This window comes from Gorilla gorilla, chromosome 19 (genome assembly GCF_029281585.2).
Source record: "Gorilla gorilla gorilla isolate KB3781 chromosome 19, NHGRI_mGorGor1-v2.1_pri, whole genome shotgun sequence".
Taxonomy (NCBI): Eukaryota; Metazoa; Chordata; class Mammalia; order Primates; family Hominidae; genus Gorilla; species Gorilla gorilla.
In genome coordinates this window covers 29,656,292-29,669,530 of record NC_073243.2, presented here as the reverse complement: position 1 = coordinate 29,669,530, position 13,239 = coordinate 29,656,292, and the positions used below count along the sequence as shown (strand labels likewise).

The following is a 13,239-nucleotide window of genomic DNA, read 5'->3' as shown; positions in this document are numbered from 1 at the left end:
CAGGCGCATGCCACCAAGCCCAGCTAATTTTGTATTTTTAGTAGAGATGGGGTTTCTCCATGTTGGTCAGGCTGGTCTTGAACTCCCAACCTCAAGTGATCCACCCGCCTCGGCCTCCCAAAGTGCTAGGATTAAAGGCATGAGCCACAGTGCCCGGCTGTGTTCTCCTCTTTCTGACTTCCGGGATGGTCTCAGATCTGAAGCCCAGGACAAGAGCATTACAGGGTTTTATTGAGGAAGGTGTGGGGTAAGGCCTGAGGATCTTCCCACCTCCTCTTTCTTGTAGCTCAAAAAACTAATTTTCTTTCTTACTAAAAATATACTTAGTGATAGGATACATTCTTGCTGAGTGATAACCCCACTCTGTCTCATTCAATTAAAATAATAATGTGTTTTATTCATTCGGTTTTTCATTTATTTAGGCAAAACATCATGCAACAGCTAGTTATTTGGCAGAAAAAAACTGAAACTGACTCCCTCAAGTCTGGCAGCTGTGTAGACAATCATAGGAACAATAGGTGGCCGAGGTAACTTTGGGAATATGTCTCTGGCATTTGACAAAATTCGCTGTACCTTTCCATCTGCTATTCCAAATGTCAGTGATAAAGCCTAGTACCCTTCACAGAGCCTTCCTTTAAGAACACACATATCGGCCAGGCATGGTGGCTCACGCCTGTAATCTCAACACTTTGGGAGGCCAAGGCAGGTGGATCATTTGAGGTCAGGAGTTCAGGACCAGCCTGACCAACATGGTGAAACCATGTCTCTACTAAAAATACAAAAAATTAGCCGGGTGTGGTGGCACACGCTTGTGGTCCCAGCTACTCGGGAGGCTGAGGCAGGAGAATCGCTTGAATTCGGGAGGTGGAGGTTGCAGTGAACAGAGATTGCGCCACTGCACTCCAGCCTGGGCACTCCAGCATGGGCAACAGAGGGAGACTCATGTCAAAAAAAAAAAAAAAAAAAAAGAATTCACATATCTGCTTTATCACAAATACATAATATCTAAAAGCATCCCATTCATTCATTCAACAAATATTTATTGAAATGCCATCGGCGCCAAGTGCTGCAGAAACAACAGCAAACAACAAAGGGCCCTGCTGTCATGGGGAGAAAGCCATAAATGCATAAATCATAATCACATGGAGAAAAATCTATGAAGAAAAATAAAACACATGCTTCTGGGTGATGAGTACCCAGCATTTTCTCCTTTTTGCCTTAGAAAGTACAAAAGGGAGAGAAAGAAACTAAGCCGTTGGCCATTCAACGACATCTAAATAAACCACACTGAACCAAATGCCTGGTAAATTCCTGGGTGTGAAAGTTTCAGTTTCCAGCAACACAGACTATTTCCGTGAAATGACAGGTTAATTCTGCTAACAATCGAGTTTGAAATGGACAATGGCTGTCAGTGGTCCAGGACAGACCTTTAGAGATTAATAAAATAAACAAAAGTCCCTACAAGTCTGAAGATAAATATTCTTCCAGATTTAAAAATATGCTAAACCTAGACAGCCAGGAATAAGGCAAGAAGGATAACAGGAATGAATGGAAGCCCTTCGCACAGAAACGGAAACCTGGGGAGTTGAGAAGGAGTGGTGTTATTAAAGCAAGCCTCCAAAGTCATTGCTGGTAAAAATAAACAAATAAATAAATAGCATGGTTTACAAAGAGAAGCAAAAAGTTGATGTTGTGTCCAGTGATCTATCCTGAGGTTAGGTAGAAGGTGCAGAATATAAAAAGGTGACCGTTTATCCCATACTACACACAGCAGTATCAGAATAGCAATATCACACTCTAACACTTGGTGTAATTTATGAGAGTTGTTTAAAAAATGCTTTCATGCCGGGCACAGTGGCTCACACCTGTAATCCCAGCACTTTGGGAGGCCAAGGTGGGAGGATCACTTGGGGCCAGGAGTTTGAGACCTGCCTAGGCAACATAGCAACAACATCCAGTCTCTCCAAAAAAAAAAAAGTTAGCCCAGCATGGTGGCGTGCACCTGTAGTCCCAGCTATTTGGGAGGCTGAGTTAGGAGGATTGCTTAAGCCCAGGAGTTCAAGGTTACAGTGAGTTATGAATCCACCATTGCATTCCAGCCTGAGCAACAGGTTGTCTCAAAAACAAACAAAAAAATGTTTTCATATGTTTTCCCATTTCCCCTGATTTTTGTGGTCATCCCATATCTGCATTGTCAGATCGTATAACCATCATATGCACTGTCCTGCCTCCGGTTTAGCCCTCATTTAATCTCAGCTCTAGAGTAACTATCAACCCCAGCCCTGTGTCACTGTCCTCTAGCCATTTTGCTTGTCTACAGCTAGTTCTTTCCAAGAGTCTGTAGGAAGGGGCTGTCTGAAAGATGTTACTCCATTTTTTTCTAGCATAAAACATCGTTGTCAAAAATCTGATGATAATCGAATTCACTTTCGGGGTCAGGTTCTTGCCCAAAGGATTTCTTTTCCTTTTTGTAAGCCCCCAAATTTTGCTAGAATATGTCTCAGTGTTGATCATTCTGGGTCAATATTCTCAGGAATATGGTAATTTTCAAAATGTAGTTGTTGTATTTCAGGAAAACTGTCTTGAGTTAGAGTTCTTAGTTCTATGCCATTGCTTTGTTTCTTGGGGGGAGACCACTATTGTGTTAGCTACCATCCACGTAGACCCTGCGTCTTGGACTTCCCAGCACAGTCCCCACCCTCTCTCGCTCTTCCAGGCACTTACGTAGCACTTACTGACTGGACTGTGGCACTCACTCCTCCATTTTTTTCTCTCATTCCCTGCTTTTTCTTTACTTCATGCACTTTTTTCTCTTCTCCCTAAAAAAGACCACAAATCCTTAAGAGCCAGTACACTGCCTTATTCATCTTTTCCATATATCCAAAACTGTTCTCACCCACCACAGCTCTGAGTTCCTTGTAGATACTCATCAGATTTCTTGTAATTGAATCAAATAACCTCTGTGCCCTGAGACTCCCCCTGAGTGGCTCCCAGGGGACTGTAATAATCTGCCTCTTGCAGGAAAGTCCAGGATGTGATAGGGATCTGAAAGCAGAAAGCTCCTTTAAATTTTCAGTAGGTGCTTGGGAGCCCGATCACCGGCTGTACCGTCCCTGTAGGCCTTACCTAATCCGCTGTCATAATCCTGGATGAAATGCATAGGCTTATTCTGCTAAATCTGATTGCTCGGTTTAAAAAGTAATGCATAGCTTCATATATCACAATAACAAGGAGGAAAGGCCGTTAAAATATTTACTTATACTTGCTGGGCATGTGGTCATTTGGGTGTGATCCACTTTGCCTGCCTTACACACTTGTTTTGTTTAGTAACATTTTTCTTAAAACAGAACTATTCCTGATTCTGTTTTTCACAAAGGAAATAATTTTCATGTACTATGATGAAGGCAGTCTCTTATTTTGTGTTTGACTGATATTCCATTGACGTATTCCAGACAATTAAAGTGATCTCCAAGGTAGTGGAGTAGCTTTTTACCTACTAGGTTTAAATAATTTTTAATCTTTTCTCATTTCTAATAAAATCAGATTTAGCATAATCATTCTCTTCCAAAATCATTTGTAGACTAGAAGAGAGTTTTCAAATGTTCTTACTTGCAAAGCCCCCAAAAATATTTTCAAAAAAACATTTTTCAAAAAACTTTTATCATAGGTTTATATTATCACAAAAAAAATCACTTCTAGTGCTTTCTATTTTATTACTATTTTTTAGGTAAAAGTGTTATATTATTTTTTAAAGGTTTTTTCGTCAACAGGCCAATCTAATAAATACTTAGCCATCTGTTGAGAGATAAGGAATCTTAGGATAGGCTTATGAAGCCCCAAAGAGTCTGGAATTGGACTGCCTGAATTCAAATCCTGCTCCTTCACTTCCCAGTTCTGTGATTTTAAGAAATTATATAACCCTTCTCTCTTCTGTTTCTGCACTTGTTAAAATAGCACTAATAAGAAGCACCTCATAGCATTTTTGTAAAATGGGATGAACTGACACACTCAATAAACGTGTGCCTGGCACAGAGCAAGTCATGGGTGGAAGTCAGAAGCACCTGCTACAGGTCCTCCCTCTTCTACACAGGCAGCCTTCGACATCTATACGGCATCCTCTGCAATCCTTTGAGTGTTCAATTTTTTTAGACTTTCTTGATAGTCTAAATTAATTTTAATAAAGAATTGGAATGCTGGGCAGGCATGGTGGCTCATACCTGTAATCCCAGCACTTTGGTAGGCCTAGGTGGGTGGATCACCTGAGGTCAGGAGTTTGAGACCAGCCTGACCAACATAGTGAAACTCCGTCTATACTATAAATACAAAAAAATTAGCCAGGCGTGATGGCGGGCACCTGTAATCCCAGCTATTAGGGAGGCTGAGGGAGAAGAATCGCTTGAACCTGGGAGACAGAGGTTGCAGTGAGCCGAGATCACGCCATTGCACTCCAGCCTGGGCAACAAGAGCGAAACTCCATCTCAAAAAACAAAAGAACTGGAATGCCACTGACACAATGCTTTAGGTTGTGGTGCTTATACCACCCTCAAATTTCTACCAAGACAAAGTCAACTCTGCAACATACTATCAGAAAAAGAACAGTTGTTCCAAACTGGCCATGGCAATGAGGAGTCCTTCGGTTTTAGAGGAAGGGTAAAGACAATAAACTGTCAGTGATTCTAAAACCCTCGTGGTCCAGGATATTGTGCTTCTTGCCATGAAATGGCAAGAAAATACATGCCTGAAAGTCTGGTTTTGTTCTTCTTTACATAGATAGACATTCACTGACAACCTCATTAATAGTGATGCTGTGGCATTTCTTCTAAAAACTCATTTAGACAAATTATCCCTTTCAAGAGCAATAACAATGTTTATACATCCCCTTTCCCGACCAAATTTACTCAGGAATGTGAAAATCCTGATGTTATCCATTTGAAACACACTAATCGAACCATCCTGGTGCTGGCTCATAAAAGCAGGCTGTTACAATCAGTGGGCCAATTATGCTAAGTAAAATAAGCCAGTCACAAAAAGAGAAATATTGGGTGATTCCACTTGTATGAGGTACCTAGAGTAGAGTCAAAAACTGGAATAGAAATTACCAGGGGCTGGGAGGTGTTTAATGGGTATATAGCTTCAGTTTTGCAAGATGAAAAAGTTTTGGAGATGGATGGTGGTAATAGTTACACAACAATGTGAATGTACTTAACACAACTGAACTGTACACTTAAAGTGGCTGAGATGATAAATTCCATGTTATATGTGTTTCATCACAATCAAAAATAATATTAATAAAAACATTAGAGGGCCATAATCAACTCTACCCTCTTTCTACAAGTTTGATACTCAACCAAATTGGTCAAGTCAGAAAATGTTAGAGGAAGTTGGTGCAGGTTTAGCTTTCTTCAAGTTAGATGAGTTTCTTTCTTCCATGCACCAAGTTTATTACTCAGCCAGACCCAAGGTCTTACAGTAAGCTGAAAAGTGAGGCCCTGGCATGTGGGGAAGAGAATCTGAAGTTACAACTGCTGGAAATTGTAGTTGTCTGTGTCTTTCATCGGATTGGATGGTCAGAAACCCAAACTTCGGGAGTAGGAGACGATGACGTTTCAGCAACACAGAATAAATAAGTGCCCTCCTGCAAGGCTGATCTGGGAAATGGGGCCCAACAGCTCTGCCCTTTCCTGTAGATCAAGGTGTGTGTGTTAGAGGTGTGGGGTATCACTCGATTGCACAGGAAATGGGCCATGGGCACACACCATTTGAACAGGTCCTCCCTCCTTAGGGAACGCACAGAGATAAATGCTCCATCACAGGAACAAGAACAAGCTGGTGCACATCAGAGGGCAAAAAATAGCACCTGGACCCAGGCCCTCTACGGTCCTATGGGAGAGTAGGTTGAGACAACATTTTGGAGGACAATTAGACAACATCCATATTTATTCTAAAACATAAAGATTCCATGATCTACAGGATACTACTTCTAAAAACTTATAGTATGGAAGAAAATAGTAATAAATATCTAATAATTTAGTTATAAGAATGGTGGGTGTGGCCAGGCACGGTGGTGCATGCCTGTAATCCCAGCACTTTGGGAGGCTGAGGTGGGTGGATCAGTTTGAGCTCAAAAGTTCAAGGCCACCCTGGCCAACATGGTGAAACCCCATCTCTACTAAAAATACAAAAATTTGCCAGGTATGGTGGTGCAGGTCTATAATCCCAGCTACTCAGGAAGCTGAGGCATGAGAATTGCCTGAACCCGGGAGGCGGAGGCTACAGTGAGCCTACATCGTGCCACTGTACTTCTCCAGTCTGGATGGCAGAGTAGGACCTCGTCTCTAAAAAAATAAAATAAAAAAATAAAAAATGGTGGGTGAAAGGGCCAGGCATAGCGGCTCATGCAGTAATTCCAGCACTTTGAGAGGCTAAAGCAGGTGGATTGCTTGAGGCCAGGAGTTTGAGACCAGCCTGGGCAACATGGCAAAACTTCGTCTCTACAAAAAATACAAAAATTAGCTGGGGACGATGGCATGCACCTGTAGTCCCAGCTACTTGGGAAGCTGAGATGGGAGGATCACATAAGCCTAGGGAAGCTGAGGATGCAATAAGCTGAGATTGTGCCAGTGTACTCCAGCCTGGGTGACAAAGAGACCCTGTCTCAAATTAAAAAAAAGAAAAAAGAAAAAAGAATGATACATGCAGAATTTTTATAACAAGTAACTCCTGGCTTTGGTTAAAATAAATTTTGAGACCAGGTGTAGTGGCTCATGCCTGTAATCCCAGCACTTTGGGAGGCCAAGGTGGGCGGATCACAAGGTCAGGAGTTCGAGACCAGCCTGGCCAATATGGTGAAACCCCTTCTCTACTAAAAATACAAAAAAAAAAAAAAAAATAGCCGGGTGTGGTGGCACATGCCTATAATCCCAGCTACTCGGGAGGCTGAGGGAGGAGAATTGCTTGAACCTGGGAGGCAAAGGCTGCAGTGAGCCAAGATCGCTCCATTGCACTCCAGCCTGGGCAACAGAGTGAGTCTTCATCTCAAAAAAATAAATACAAAAATAAATTTTGATATAGCCATATGATTCAATATAAAGCCTTTTCTTAAAAAGTATCTTTATGATAATGTTAATAGCATGGAAGATATTTATCCCATATCATTATACAAACAAAGCAGGTTACATAATAATTTGTTTAATAGGATTTTATTTTTAAAAGGTAAATACGTAGATAAATAGATATAGGTAGTTATCTGGAAACACAGGTAGCAAATTATTAAATATAGCTATTTCGCCAGGCACAGTGGCTCACGCCTGTAATCCCAGCACTTTGGGAGGCCGAGGCAGGCAGATCACGAGGTCAGGAGATCGAGACCATCCTGGCTAACACGGTGAAACCCCGTCTCTACTAAAAATACAAAAAATTAGCCGGGCGTGGTGGTGGACGCCTGTAGTCCCAGCTACTCGGGAGGCTGAGGCAGGAGAATGGCATGAACCCGGGAGGCGGAGCTTGCAGTGAGCTGAGATGGCGCCACTGCACTCCAGCCTGGGAGACAGAGTGAGACTCTGTCTCAAAACAAACAAATAAATAAATAAATATAGCTATTTCATGGATGATGAGATTACTGCTGATTTTTATTGTCATATGTTTGCTTCAGTGAATTTTCACTTATAGATCTATGTTATTTTCGAATAGCGAAAATAAGTTTTCTTAACAAATAAGATACATACTGTACATATGTGTTTAGTATGTGTATGAATTTTCAGCCAAGCAGCATTGTATTTACACAGTGGTTCTCAAATGACAGCTCACAGCCTCTGGCCATCCCCAAGACAACTTGCAGGAAGTCTGTGAAATCCAAACTATTCTCAAAATAGTTTTTTCCTACCCCTGTAGATATCATTATTACTTAAAAAACTACAAATTATCATGATTAGGACTTGAGTAAGTGTTAGACACATTCTTGAAAATGAACAAAGTGAGGCTGTCACTTCAAGGAAAACAATTGGCAGCATTTGTTGCCAAAGATAAAATACATGCTTTCAAATAAAAATCAGAATTGTGTCAGCCACCATGAACTTAACAGCTTGCAATACTTTGAAGATTTTTCTGATGATGTGAGGGGCAATATTAATGAATGTGATTGTTTTATATTCTATTAAAGATGGACTGTTGGAAAAGCTACATAACTCAGTGAACCAGTCTTTTTCAAATGGCCCATACAAACTGAAGAATCATGCGTGGGTTAAAGATTTATTCAATGTGCAAGGCAGACCAATGAATTTTAAAGTAACAGGTCACAAAAGTTCATTAATATGGTTTCAGATTCCACACTGCAACTAACTTTTAAGTAATTACTACTTAAAGGTATGGCAATTACTCAAAAAACTAAAAATAAAATTACCACACAATCTTAGCAATTCTGCTTCTGGGTGTATAACCAAAAGAAGTAAAAGCAGGGACTCAATCAGGCATTTGTGCAACTATCTTCATAGCAGCAATATTCACAATAACCAAAAAGTGGATGCAACCCAAATGTCTTTGAAGGAAGGAATGAATGAATGAATGAATGAACAAAATGTGGTATATATATGTAATTGGGATATTATTCAGCCTTAAAAAGGAAGGAAATTTGGACATATTCTACAACATGGATGAACCTTGAAGACATTAGGCTAAGTGGAATAAACAAGTCACAAAAAGATAAATACTGTATGATTCCACTCGTATGAAGTACATAGAACAGTCAAGTTCATAGAAACAGAAAGTAGAGTGGAAATTGCCAGGAACTGGGGGAAGTCAGGAATGGAGAATTGTTGTTTAATGGATACAGTGTTTCAGTTTAGCAAGACAAAAAGAGTTCTGGAGATGATGGTGACGATTGACAGCGATGTGAATGTTCACTTAAAAATGGTGAAGAAGGCCAGGCGCGGTGGCTCACACCTGTAATCCCAGCACTTTGGGAGGCCGAGGTGGGGGAATCACAAGGTCAGGAGATGAAGACCATCCTGGCCAACATGATGAAACCCCGTCTCTACTAAAATCCAAAAAAAAAATTAGCCGGGCAAGGTGGCGCATGCCTGTAGTCCCAGCTACTGGACTACAGGCTGAGTCAGGGAATCGCTTGAACCCGGGAGGTGGCGGTTGCAGTGAGCTGAGATCACTGCACTCCATCCAGCCTGGTGACAGAGCGAGACTATGTCTCAAAAAAAAAAAAAAGTGAAGAAGAAAAGAAGAAGAAGGAGGAGGAGGAGAATGGAGGGAGAGAGGAAGGAGGGAGGAAGGGAAGGAGGGAGGAAAGAAAAGAAAGATCAAACAAACGATTTGTCAAGTTTGGGTATCACATCAAAGAAAAATACATACAATTATCTGAAAGGCTATTAAAATACTCTTCGTCTTTCCAACCATATATTTGTGTGTGGCCAGATTCTCTTCATGTACTTCTACCAAACAACATATTACAACAAATTACATGCAGAATCAGATATAAAAATTCGGCTGTCTTCCATCTAACAAGCCAGACACAAAAGAGATTTGCAAAAAGGTAAAGCAATGACACTCTTCCTGCTATATATTCTTTTGTTTGAGAAAATATAATTATTTTCCATAATATGTTGTTATGTTAATATATAGTGGTTTTATTATTTTTAAATGGATTAATAATAATTTTTAACATGATTCTCAGTTCTAACTTCTAAAATATGATTAATGTCAGTAGATATAGCCCACATAAACAACAGTACTTGGTGGGTTTCAGTACCTTTCAAGAGTATAAAGTGTCCTGAGACCAAAAGAATCTCTGATTTAGCACGTAGTAAACCCTCAATAAACATTTGTTAAATGATGCTCCTCTTCCCCCTTCCTCGTTGGGAGTGTACCCTACAGGATAAGAAGTCAGAACTTCTCAGTCTCCATGCTTATCAATACATTACATTTCTCAAAAAATCTGCAGGAGATTTGTCTCACGCCCTGGGTCCCCTCCCAGCAGCATGTGCTGGGAATCTTGCTCTGTCCTGTTTGTCAAAAACACAGATCCTACTCTCTTAATAACCATTTGCCAAAAGTGTTGTCAAACAACTAACTGCACATAATTGAGCTTCTGAAAGAACATGCCCTCTGGTGAGTTTAAAAGAAATGTTACAAATTAAGATAATAGATGATTATGTGAAACATACATCAAAATTGTCAGAAGGCTGCTATCTCAAAAATTATGAACTTGGCAAATGGATATATGTGGTTCCATGACTGTCCATTGAGCTTTCCCTCTTGATTACTTTATCCAGGCATTTTCTGCCTCAGAAGTTGTTCTAATTCATATTGCTTTTCATTATAAGCCTGGACTTGTACAAAGGAGTGATTAATTAAAAAAAAATTCTCATTACTTGAGATACATTCCTGAAGTTTATAACAAAAACAACCAAACAGATGGAAGGGCTGGAGACCCAGCTGCCAGAGGAAGTGTGTTCCTGTCTCTTTTGATCCATGAAATTGATGGGATGATCATTAGTGGGGGAGTAAATAATGAGGACTCTCCTGGCTGAATCTTCGATATCTCTGTGAGCGCAATGCTGAGCTTTCCTAGCAATGGAGCACACCGACTCACCTTTTGCAGCACACATTCTTGATGCTCTGCACATGGGCCAGAATAGCTTCTGCCAATCTGCACCCTGGCTCTTTTCCTTTGGGTTCTGTCTGACCACTGGAGGCCACACAGGCAAAGTGAGGACAAGCCTGGGAGGTAATGCCTCTTGGGAAAATCCCTCCACCAATAGCTTGCAACAGCTGAGAGATGAATGATTCAGCTCCCTCCCTTTTCCCTTGGATGGCATAATTCTGGAATTTACTCTACACTGTCTCTGGGGGTTCCCCAGAGATACTGAGCCTAGTTGGTCACAGGGGCCATCTGCTCAATAACGCATATTTTATTGGCTTCCTTCGACATTTCAATTTTCCACTTCCCTTCTGGTGTTTCCCAGGATCGCCTCCCAAATAAACTGTTGCACTAAAATCTTTGTCTCAGGGACTGCTTCTGGGAAACCCAAGCTATGACTGGATTTTACATGTCAAAAGTTGAACCTTCAATCACCCTTTTTAAAAATTTTTTGTTGGCTGCATTAGAGCAGTGAGTGCGTTCTTACAAACTGAGGATCCTGCTCCCAGCACCGTGCACCTTCTCTTTGGGGGAACCCAACTCTTCCTAAAACATAGTATAGTCTGACGAGAAGCAATAAAGCTCTTTTTTTCTCTCAGAATAATATCAGGGCACGTTTTCATTGTCCCCCCACTACCTGCCAGCTGTATTCCATTTTCAGCACCTACAGGGTCCTCAGGCAGAACCGAAGGAAGACTGGTTCTCACCAGGGTGAAAGAGGAGAAAATGCAGCTGGGCTGGGCTGAGCAGGCAGCTGCCTCCACGCCAGCAGCCCCTCACCCAGCTGGGTGGTCACATTCCTGCCCTGCTTCTCCACACGGCCACTCTCCTGGTCACCGAGTATTTGCATGGGCTTTGCCCCCAGTTATCTCTGTCCCTTGATCTCGGTTTGCTTTTCTGGCCTCTGACCCCTCTGTTGGCCAAAACTTCAACTGTTATCACGCTCTTTTGTCCTAGTCACTGCTCTGTCCTGGCCGTCTCAACTGGCTGTCAACAGTACAGGCACAGAATGGGAGGGGATGAGGGGGAGAATTTCATTTGGTCAATTGAGTGGTTAAAAGAAAAAAGGTTGCTTTTTTTATTTTTTTTTCTTTTTAAGCAAGTAACTTGTTTAGCTTGCATTGACCAACCAACCATTTGACCTAATCGACTCGTCAGTTCCAAAGGTCAGGCTGATAGAAGTAGGTAAATAAATGAGAAACAGCCCAACAGTTCAAGGCCTCCTGGCTTTTCCTCCTACTTCCGATCTGAAAGTAAGAGAATCTGCAGTGAAAAAACCAAGTTTCTAAGCTTGGAAGGGAGGGCGGCCTGGCACTGTTTATTTCATGAGAGAGTCGTGGTTGAGAAAACAGAAATTCTCATGCCGAACTTACCTTCTTTGAAGTTTTAAAAACGTTCTGTAGAAAACAAAAACATTCTAACATTTTTGTTTAGAAAACAAAAATAAATTCCTCCCTAAGGCATCCATGCTTTGGTTCGTATATTAGGCCTTCACAAATTATCTCATCAAGAATATAAACATGTCATTCTGAATGAAATGAAGCCAATTCAAATTCCTGGTTAAAAAGAACATCAGCTAGGCATGATGGCTTATGCTGGTAGTCCCAGCTACTTGGGAGAGTGAGGCAGGAAATCCTGAGCCCAGCAGTTCGAGGCTGTAGCAAACTATGATGGTGCCTATGACCGGCACTCCATAGACAGTGGCAACATAGAGAGATCTCATCCCTAAAATATAAAGTAAAATAATAACAAAGAAAAGCCTACCTACACTAAGAGTGAAAGGCAAAAAATGGAGGACATGGCTAGCATTTCATTGTTCCCCCGATACACATGCACACATATATGTACACATATTTACATGCTTCCCATGTATACTCATAAACAAGGTTCATATTGTCAGTGATCTATAAAAAAATGAAGAACTTGCCAAAAAGAAAAGAACCAGAAAATACTTGACAATTATATTTTGGCTGGACGCGGTGGCTCATGCCTGTAATCCCAGCACTTTGGGAGGCTGAGGTGGGCGGATCACCTGAGGTCAGGAGTTCGAGACCAGCCTGGCCAACATAGTGAAACCCTGTCTCTACTAAAAATACAAAAATTAGCTGGGCATGATGGCAATCCCCACTACTCGGGAGGCTGAGGCAGGAGAATCGCTTGAGCCCGGGAGGCAGAGGTTGCAGTGAGCAGAGATTGAGCCACTGTACTCCAGCCTGGGCAACAGAACGAGACTCTGTCTCAAAAAAAAAAAAGAAAAAAAAAAGAGAAGAAAAGAAAAAGAAAAAAAAAGGAGGACATGGCTAGCATTTCATTGATCCCCCAACACAAATACACACATATATGTACGTACTTCCTTCCCATATATAGTCACAAACAAGGTTCACATGTCAGTGACCAAAAATAATAATAATAATGAAAATCAAGGACTTGTCAAAAAGAAAAGAAACAAATTATTTGAAAATTATAATATCTTGGCTGGGTGCGGTGGCTCACGCCTGTAATCCCAACACTTTGGGAAGCTGAGGCGGGTGGATCACCTGAGGTCAGGAGTTTGAGACCAGCCTAGCCAACATGGAGAGACCCTATCTCTACTA

The 13,239-nt window shown here is 41.4% G+C and overlaps 1 long non-coding RNA gene across 1 annotated transcript in view; it reads right to left on the bottom strand.

Annotated features, from left to right (window-relative positions):
* The window catches only part of LOC129527922 (uncharacterized), a 64,636-nt gene extending 53,573 nt beyond the window's left edge, over nt 1-11,063 (bottom strand). Inside the window, exons 1-2 of the long non-coding RNA XR_008673024.2 lie at nt 10,598-11,063; nt 2,725-2,819 (exon numbers count right to left, since the gene is read on the bottom strand). This is a non-coding gene — a long non-coding RNA (uncharacterized lncRNA). The remainder of the gene's footprint in view (nt 1-2,724; nt 2,820-10,597) is intronic.
* Between the last annotated feature and the right edge of the window lie 2,176 nt (nt 11,064-13,239).